The 9,400-nt window shown below is 45.8% G+C and overlaps 1 pseudogene; it reads left to right on the top strand.

Moving 5' to 3' along the window:
- Positions 1–835: 835 nt before the first annotated feature.
- LOC120910630 lies at positions 836–8,972 on the top strand (annotated as a pseudogene).
- Positions 8,973–9,400: the final 428 nt, after the last annotated feature.

Here is a 9,400-nt window from a genome sequence, read left to right as displayed (position 1 = left end):
CTGTCACTCCTATAAAAGACAGTTCTCGTTGTTTCCTCACTCTCTGACTAAGGTCCATGAATAAAGAAATGATCTGGTAGGAGATCAGAGGAGCCATTTACTAGTTACCTTGAGGGGGGAATTGTAAGATCCTCAGAGACAAAGCTGCCTGATGTGGGCGGAGTCCTGGTTTAGGGGAACCAATCAGCTCATGTCTAGTAATAATCTTTGTATTTCTATTTTAGTAGATGGACGGGAGATGAGGAAAACCTCAGAGGATTGTCTCACTTTGTCTCCAGACTGTAAAGTAGAAGATGAGGACATCACACAGTATAGTCCAGGAGAAAACCCGACTACCTCAAATGTCCATCCGACACCACACAGTGTAGATGTACCATCGTATTCCTCTTATCCTGAGGAACCTCAGACTGTGCGGGACGGTGCCGGACCATCGTATTCCTCTTATCCTGAGGAACCTCAGACTGTGCGGGACGGTGCCGGACCATCGTATTCCTCTTATCCTGAGGAACCTCAGACTGTGCGGGACGGTGCCGGACCATCGTATTCCTCTTATCCTGAGGAACCTCAGACTGTGCGGGACGGTGCCGGACCATCGTATTCCTCTTATCCCGAGGAACCTCAGACTGTGCGGGACGGTGCCGGACCATCGTATTCCTCTTATCCTGAGGAACCTCAGACTGTGCGGGACGGTGCCGGACCATCGTATTCCTCTTATCCTGAGGAACCTCAGACTGTGCGGGACGGTGCCGGACCATCGTATTCCTCTTATCCTGAGGAACCTCAGACTGTGCGGGACGGTGCCGGACCATCGTATTCCTCTTATCCTGAGGAACCTCAGACTGTGCGGGACGGTGCCGGACCATCGTATTCCTCTTATCCCGAGGAACCTCAGACTGTGCGGGACGGTGCCGGCCTTCCAACAGATAAGGGGTTTCCTTGTCCTGAGTGTGGAAAGTGTTTCAATCAGAAACGCAATCTTAGTGTACATAGAAGAACTCACACAGGAGAGAAGCCGTTCTCCTGTCCTGAGTGCGGGAAATGTTTTTCACAGAGGGCCAGTCTTTTATCACATCAGAGATCTCACACAGGTGAGAAGCCGTATTCGTGTCCTGAGTGCGAGAAATGTTTCTCATACAAGTCCAGTCTTTCCGATCATCAGAAATTGCACACGGGGGAAAAGCCGTATCCCTGTTCTAAGTGCAGGGAATGTTTTTCAGAGAAGTCCGGTCTTAATGAACATCAGAGAGTGCACACAGGTGAGAAGTCGTATTCCTGTCCCGAGTGTGGGAAATGTTTTTCACACAAGTCCAACTTTTCCAATCATCTGAGATCTCACACGGGGGAAAAGCCATATTCCTGTCCTGAGTGTGGGAAATGTTTTTCAGATAAGTCCTATCTTAACATACATCAGAGAGTGCACACAGGGGAAAAGCCGTATTCCTGTCCTGAGTGCGGGAAATGTTTTAAACTTAAGTCCGAAATTTCTTCACATCAGAGATTGCACACAGGGGAAAAGCCGTATTGCTGTCCTGAGTGCGGGAAATGTTTTACACATAAGTCCAATCTTTCCAAACATCAGAGAGTGCACACGGGGGAAAAGCCGTATTGCTGTCCTGAGTGCGGGAAATGTTTTTCAGCGTTAAACGGTCTTGCCTCACATCAGAGGTTGCACACAGGGGAAAAGCCGTTTCCCTGTCCTGAGTGCGGGAAAAGTTTTACACACAAGTCCAGTCTTACCGCACACCTGAAATTGCACACGGAGGTGACGCCATATTCCTGTCCAGAATGCTTAAAATGTTTTCCACACAAGTCCAGTCTTACCGCACATCAGAAATTGCACACAAGAGCGAAGCCATATTCCTGTACTGAGTGCGGGAAATGTTTTTCAGAGAAGTCCTATCTTTCCAGACATCAGAGATTACACACGGGGGAGAAGCCGTATTCCTGTTCTGAGTGTGGGAAATGTTTTTCACAGAAGTCCCATCTTTCCAGACATCAGAGATTACACACGGGGGAGAAGCCGTATTCCTGTCCTGAGTGAGGGAAATGTTCCTCACTGAAGTCCTGTCTTCCTGTACATCAGGGGTCCCACACAACCCTTGAGGTGTATTAGTGAGTGCGGGAAATGTCTTGTATATGAATGTTGCTGGACATGTGGGGAAGAAGCACGCCCTGATATACACCTCAGATATACTCCATGGCTGATCTTCATCATGTAAGAAACACTACATAAGGAGATTAGAGATCACCAAAGACATGGATGAAGTGTTGTACCGTGTTGGCCATTGATAGCAGGAGAAAAATAAAAATGGAGCCATTACCTCTCATTGGCTGAGGACAGTTTGTGGCGTAAACTCTTGCAAGAGGTCTGTTTTCTCAAGTCGTCTTCCAGGACGAAACGCGTTAACCCCACCACTTAAAAGGCGGTCCTCTAGGGATTTTTTTAATAAAAATGTAGTCATTACCTCTCTCTTTTTTTTTTATTGTAAAATTTTAATTAATTTAAATTTATTTTATTTGTAAAAAAAAATGAAAATCGTTTATCATTTTCTTTCCACTTCACAATTATGTGCCACTTTGTGTTGGTCTATCACATAAAATCCCAATAAAATACCTTCATAACGTGACATGTAACTTATAACAGCTGTCATAAGTAGAAGTGGTAGAAATATTGCTTCTATAGCTGAGGTTTGGCTCCTGACAAAAAAGGGGCCCAGGACAGCCAAAGTTTGGCTCATTTCTACCAACTAAACTAGGGGCTCATCCCTAGTGGACCCCTTATATCAGTGGTCAGTGTAATGGTCCCTTACATTGGTGACCAATAGGAGAAGGACTCCCTTATATCAGTGGTCAGTGTAGAGGTCCCTTACATTGGTGGCCAATGGGAGAAGGACCCCCTTATATCAGTGGTCAGTGTAGTGGGCCCTTACATTGGTGGCCAATGGGAGAAGGACCCCCTTATATCAGTGGTCAGTGTAGAGGTCTCTTACATTGGTGACCAATAGGAGAAGAACCCCCTTATATCAGTGGTCAGTGTAGTGGGCCCTTACATTGGTGGCCAATGGGAGAAGGACCCCCTTATAAAAGTATTCGGTCTAGAAGTTTTTAACCATTGGTAACCACTGGGCGAATGTCCCCTTATATCAGTGGTCAGTACAGTGCTCCATTACATTGGTGACCAATGGGTGAAGGATCTTCTTATATCAGTGTAGCGGTCCTTTGTGTTGGTTATCAATGAAAAAAATACCTTTTTATCTTAGTGGCCGGTGTAGTGGTCCCTTAGATTGGTGACCTGTGGGAGAAAAATTCCCTAATATCAGTGGTCAGTCTAGTGGTTACTTACATTGGTGACCAATGAGAGAAGGACCCCCTTATACCAGTGGTCAGTGTAGTGATCCCGTACATTGGTGACCATTGGAAGAAGGACGCTCTTATATCAGTGGTCAGTGGGAGAAGGACATTCATACATCATCATTCGAGGGAAGACTGCCCCCCCTTACAGATCATTGATATCAGTTGCTACAAAAAGACAGAAATTGTCCATTGCTCAAGGAACCCCTATAAGCCTTTGGAGGAACCCTGGCTGAGAAAGTCTTAACTAGGCATTAATATATTTCTATCTACCTTGGTGGGAGTGGAGATGACTCCATCTATAAGGATATACAGTACAAACACAAACAGCACAAGGCCGTACGGGTTCACACTACGAGACGTTTCTCGAGGCTTCAGTTCCTCTAAGCTCCACAAGATGGTGATTTCACTTATATCCAGACAGGATGTCTCTATGGAAGACAGGAAGTGATGTCAGGTATAAATGTGAAGTTGCAGGTGAGAGGTGAATCGGGAGGAAGTAGTGAGGAGGCATTGCTGGAAGTTGCAGCAGAGGAGGTAATAAGATCTTATCTTCTATTTACACCCAGTAACCCCCTCATGTCCGTCCTCTTCCTCCATAGTCACTGTGACGTCTTTTATCTCCAGCAGACAATGATACACACATATATAGTGTAGAAACCTAGATTAACCCCTTCAGGGGCAGAACATTCCCCCACTTACAGGGCCGGAACATTCTCTTCATTTTGGAGATGTGTCACCTTCTCACCTCATCAGTCTATACTAACAGATTATACCACTTTTTTTTTTTACTAATGGCGCGTACACACGATTGGAAAATCCGACAAGAGAACCGTGGATTTTTTTTCCGACAAAATGTTGGCTCAAACTTGTGTTGCATACACACGGTCACACAAAATTCCGACCTTCAAGAACGTGGTGATGTACAAGACTTACGACAAGCCGAGATCCATGAAGTTCAATAGACAGTTCGGCTCTTCTGTTTGATTCTGAGCATGTGTGTTTTTTTGTGCGTCGCAATTGCATACAGACGATCGGGATTTCCAACAAGAACGGTTCTTGTCGGAAAATTGAGAACCAGCTCTCAAATTTTTGTTGTTGCAAATTCCGACCGTGTGTACGCGGCATAAGGGTGGGATGGGGGGATTTATTTAGGAGGGGTTGGAATATGTATGTCTTTCAGATAGATCAGAAGATAGATTCTGAATTTTTTTCCCATAAAGATCCCAGTCTCAGATATTCATCCTAAAATGTGATCAGTAAAGTCTCACGGCGATCAAAGGAATATGATGAGTCCTGGCAAAGACCAGGGTCAAAATCCATCGTTCAGTTTAGGAGAGGAGGGACGCACCCGGGAGAGATCATCACACTGACCTCACACCTCCCAATGTCCCTTGATCAAGAAAAGCTATACTGTTGCTCCTGCATTGTGTTTAATAACACCAGAATTCCTTCCAACCCTTCCTTACCCAGTGTGGGTAAATTATATTGCAGTGGGGTTTTGAAAAAAATGAAGACCTGACTGGTGAGGTGAGGAGGATTCTGGGAATGTCATTTGATTTTATTATTTGTGTTCAGATCTAGAGTTTTCCTCCTGTGAAGTCTGGAGATCACATGACCATCACATTGCCTCCACCTCCCTCCCTGATAGAATAGAGAAATACAAAGAAGATTCTAGACGATACCAGAGAGATGATGGAGGAGAGGTGAGGAGGATTCTGGGACATTATCCAGTAACAGACAAGGGGTGTGTCTGGATGGTGACTGTATCATTGTGTGTGTCAGGTTCCTATAAGGTGTCAGGATGTCACTGTCTATTTCTCCATGGAGGAGTGGGAGTATTTAGAAGGACACAAGGATCTCTACAAGGACGTCATGATGGACAATCAGCCGCCCCTCACATCACCGGGTAAGAGGAGACTTTATTGTAAAGGAGAGAGCAGTACGGAGGCTCCACCTAGATCCCCCATCATCTGATAAACACATAGAAACAATGTATTCAGTCAGTGTGTGTGTTTCCTACAGATGGATCCAGTAATGGGAACCCACCAGAGAGATGTCCCCGTCCTCTGTATTCCCGGGATTCCACACAGGAAGGTCACACCATCCCCCACCATCATCAGGTAGATGAGGAACAATCACTGATAGTATCATTAGGATCTGTACATTATCTGCATTGTTACCATTCATGTCATTTTTATTCTATATTCAGAGTGAAAGCCTGGATGTTCCTATAGTTGAGGTTAAAGAAGAGATAAAAGAGGAGGATGATGAGGATGGGGTGATGGAGGAAGAACACAAAGATTTGTACCAGGACACCATGGGGGAGTCATCCAGCTACAGAAACCCACCAGAGAGATGTCCCCGTCCTCTGTATTCCCGGGATTCCACACAGGAAGGTCACACCATCCCCCACCATCATCAGGTAGATGAGGAACAATTATTGGTTCTTATGATTTATATACAAGCCATTTTATTACAATGAATGTTTTATTATATATTCAGAGTGGAAACCTCGGTGATGATATGGTTGAGGTTAAAGAAGAGTATAAAGAGGAGGATGAGGAGTATGGAGTGATGGAGGAGTTTTCAGAAGGGCACAAGGATATGATGGAGCCACCTAATACCAGGAACCCACCAGAGAGATGTCCCCATCCTCTGTATTCCCGGGATCCCACACAGGAAGGTTACACCATCCCCCACCATTACAAGGTCGGTGGGGCGGAGCATCTAGAACATGGACTGGTGGAGATGATGTGTGGATTTTGTATGTAAGTTTATATCTTACAGATGATATTCTCTCTCATTCTCTTGGTTTAGAGTGGAGATCCAATCGATATAGAATTTGAGGTGAAATCAGAAGAAGAAGAGACGTATGTGAGGGATGATCAGCAGTCTATGGAGGAGGATGGAATAACGGGGACATTTATAGAGGAGGACACTCCTACAGAGATCAGCACAGGTTGGTCATTAACCCTATCTTCTGCATTTTATAGTCCTGTTGTACCCTATATATGTTGTACATTACATACACCTGACTTCTCTCTCTCCCCTCCCCCCACTGCTATATATACACATAGGCCCGGATTCACAGAGCACATTACGCTGCCGTAGCGCAAATAAGATACGCTACGCCGACGCAGCGCAGAGAGGCAAGCACTGAATTTACAAAGCCAGTGCTCCCAAAACTGCGCTGGGTTTCTAAGACGTAAGCTGGCATAGGTGGAAGTGGGCGTGAGCCATGCAAATGAGGCGTGACCCCATGCAAATAATGGGCCGAGCGCCAGACAGATACGTATAACGAACGGCGCATGTGCCGCCCCGTGGAGGCATCTCAGTGCGCATGCTCAGAATCACATCGGAACTACTCCCTAAGATATGTCGAATCACTGCCTACGGCGTGAACGTAACCTACGCCCAGCCCTATTCACGTCCAACGTAAATTATGTAAAATACGTCAGCTTGTGTTCCCTGGTGCAGCCCTTTGCATGGATGCTGCTGAGTTACACCTCCTTTATGGGGCATAACTTTACGCCGGACGTATGACTTTACGCGCACTACGTCGGGCGCATTTACGTTCGTGAATCGCCGTATCTCCCTCATTTGCATAGAAAATGAATGGGAGCGCCAAATGCGTCCAGCGTAAATATGTGCCCACTCTATGCCGGCGTAGGCAAGTTACTTCAGTGGGATGAAGCCTGTTTTTAGGCGTATCTTAGTATGTGGGTCCGGCGCACAGATACGACGGCGCATATTTGCACTTACGCGGCGTATCTGGAGATATGTCAGCGTAAGTGCTTTGTGAATCTGGGCCATAATATGTATTCTCTTTTGTTACACCCATTTCCTACCAGCTGGACATTTTATATCTGATGATTTGATTGGAGCACAGACTAAGGAAGTGCAGGACTTCTTGTGTTGGGAAGATGGCAATGAGTGATAGAGGGGGTGGGGACAATCGTCCTATAATCCCCTCATCACTGTCACTCCTATAAAAGACAGTTCTCGTTGTTTCCTCGCTCTCTGACTAAGGTCCATGAATAAAGAAATGATCTGGTAGGAGATCAGAGGAGCCATTTACTAGTTACCTTGAGGGGGGAATTGTAAGATCCTCAGAGACAAAGCTGCCTGATGTGGGCGGAGTCCTGGTTTAGGGGAACCAATCAGCTGATGTCTAGTAATAATCTTTGTATTTCTATTTTAGTAGATGGACGGGAGATGAGGAAAACCTCAGAGGATTGTCTCACTTTGTCTCCAGACTGTAAAGTAGAAGATGAGGACATCACACAGTATAGTCCAGGAGAAAACCCGAATACCTCAAATGTCCATCCGGCACCACACAGTGTAGATGGACCATCGTATTTCTCTTATTCTGAGGAACCTCAGACTGTGCGGGATGGTGCCGGACCATCGTATTCCTCTTATCCTGAGGAACCTCAGACTGTGCGGGACGGTGCCGGACCATCGTATTCCTCTTATCCTGAGGAACCTCAGACTGTGCGGGACGGTGCCGGACCATCGTATTCCTCTTATCCTGAGGAACCTCAGACTGTGAGGGACGGTGCCGGACCATCGTATTCCTCTTATCCTGAGGAACCTCAGACTGTGCGGGACGGTGCCATCCTTCCTATGAATAAGAGGTTTCCCTGTACTGAGTGTGGAAAGTGTTTCCATTTTAAATCCAATCTTAATGTGCATAAAAGATCTCACACGGGTGAAAAGCCGTATTCCTGCCCTGAGTGTGGGAAATGTTTTTCACAGAAGTACCATCTTTGTAGACATCAGAGGTCTCACACGGGTGAGAAGCCACATTTCTGTTCTGAGTGTGGGAAATGCTTTGTGCAAAAAACAGAACTTGTCTCACATCAGAGGTCTCACACGGGGGAGAAACCATTTTCCTGTCCAGAGTGTGGGAAATGTTTTTCAGGGAAGTCCAGTCTTTACAAACATCAGACATTGCACACAGGAGTAAAACCGTATTCTTGTTCTACGTGTGGGAAATGTTTTGTAACAAAATCAGAACTTGTCACACATGAAAGGTATCACACTGGGGAAAAGCCGTATTGTTGTTCCGAGTGCGGGAAATGTTATTCAGATAAGTACAGTCTTTACAAACATCAGAGATTGCACACAGGGGAGAAGCCGTATTCCTGTCCTGAGTGTGGAAAATGTTTTTCACTGACGTCCGCTCTTTACAGACACCAAAGATTGCACATGGGGGAAAAGCCATATGCCTGCCCTGAGTGCGGGAAATGTTTTTCGCAGAAGTCCAATCTTTACAGACACCAGAGATTGCACATGGGAGAGAGGCCGTATTCCTGTCTTGAGTGCGGGAAATGTTTTTCACAGAAGTCCGCTCTTTACAGACATCAGAGATCTCACGCGATGGAGAAGCCTTATTCCTGTACTGAGTGCGGGAAACGTTTTTCACAGAAGTCTAGTCTTTCTGTACATCAGAGGTCTCACACAGGGGAAAAGCCGTATTCCTGTCCTGAGTGCGGGAAATATTTTTCAAGGACATCCAGTCTTTACAAACATCGGAAATCCCACACGGGGGAGAAGCCGCATTGATGTCCTGAGTGAGGGAATTGTTCCTCACTGAAGTCCTGTCTTTCTGTACATCAGGGGTCCCACACAACCCTCGAGGTGTATTCGTGAGTGCGGGAAATGTCTTGTATATGAATGTTGCTGGACATGTGTGGAAGAAGCACACCCTGATATACACCTCAGATATACTCCATGGTTGATCTTCATCATGTAAGAAACAGTTCATAAGGAGATCAGAGATCACCAAAGACATGGATGAAGTGTTGTACCGTGTTGGCCATTAATAGCAGGATAAAAATAAAAATGGAGTCATTACCTCTCATTGGCTGAGTACATTTTGTGGAATGGAGACTTGGAGGTCTATTATTCTCTTGCAAGAGGTCTGTTTTCTCAAGTCGTCTTCCAGGACGAAACACGTTAACCCCACCACTTAAAAGGCGGCCCACTAGGCCTTTTAAAATAAAAATGGAGTCATTACCTCTCATTGGCTGAGTACGGAAGA

Source organism: Rana temporaria, chromosome 8, assembly GCF_905171775.1.
Source record: "Rana temporaria chromosome 8, aRanTem1.1, whole genome shotgun sequence".
NCBI classification, from domain to species: Eukaryota; Metazoa; Chordata; class Amphibia; order Anura; family Ranidae; genus Rana; species Rana temporaria.
This window is presented reverse-complemented; position numbering and strand designations above follow the sequence as displayed.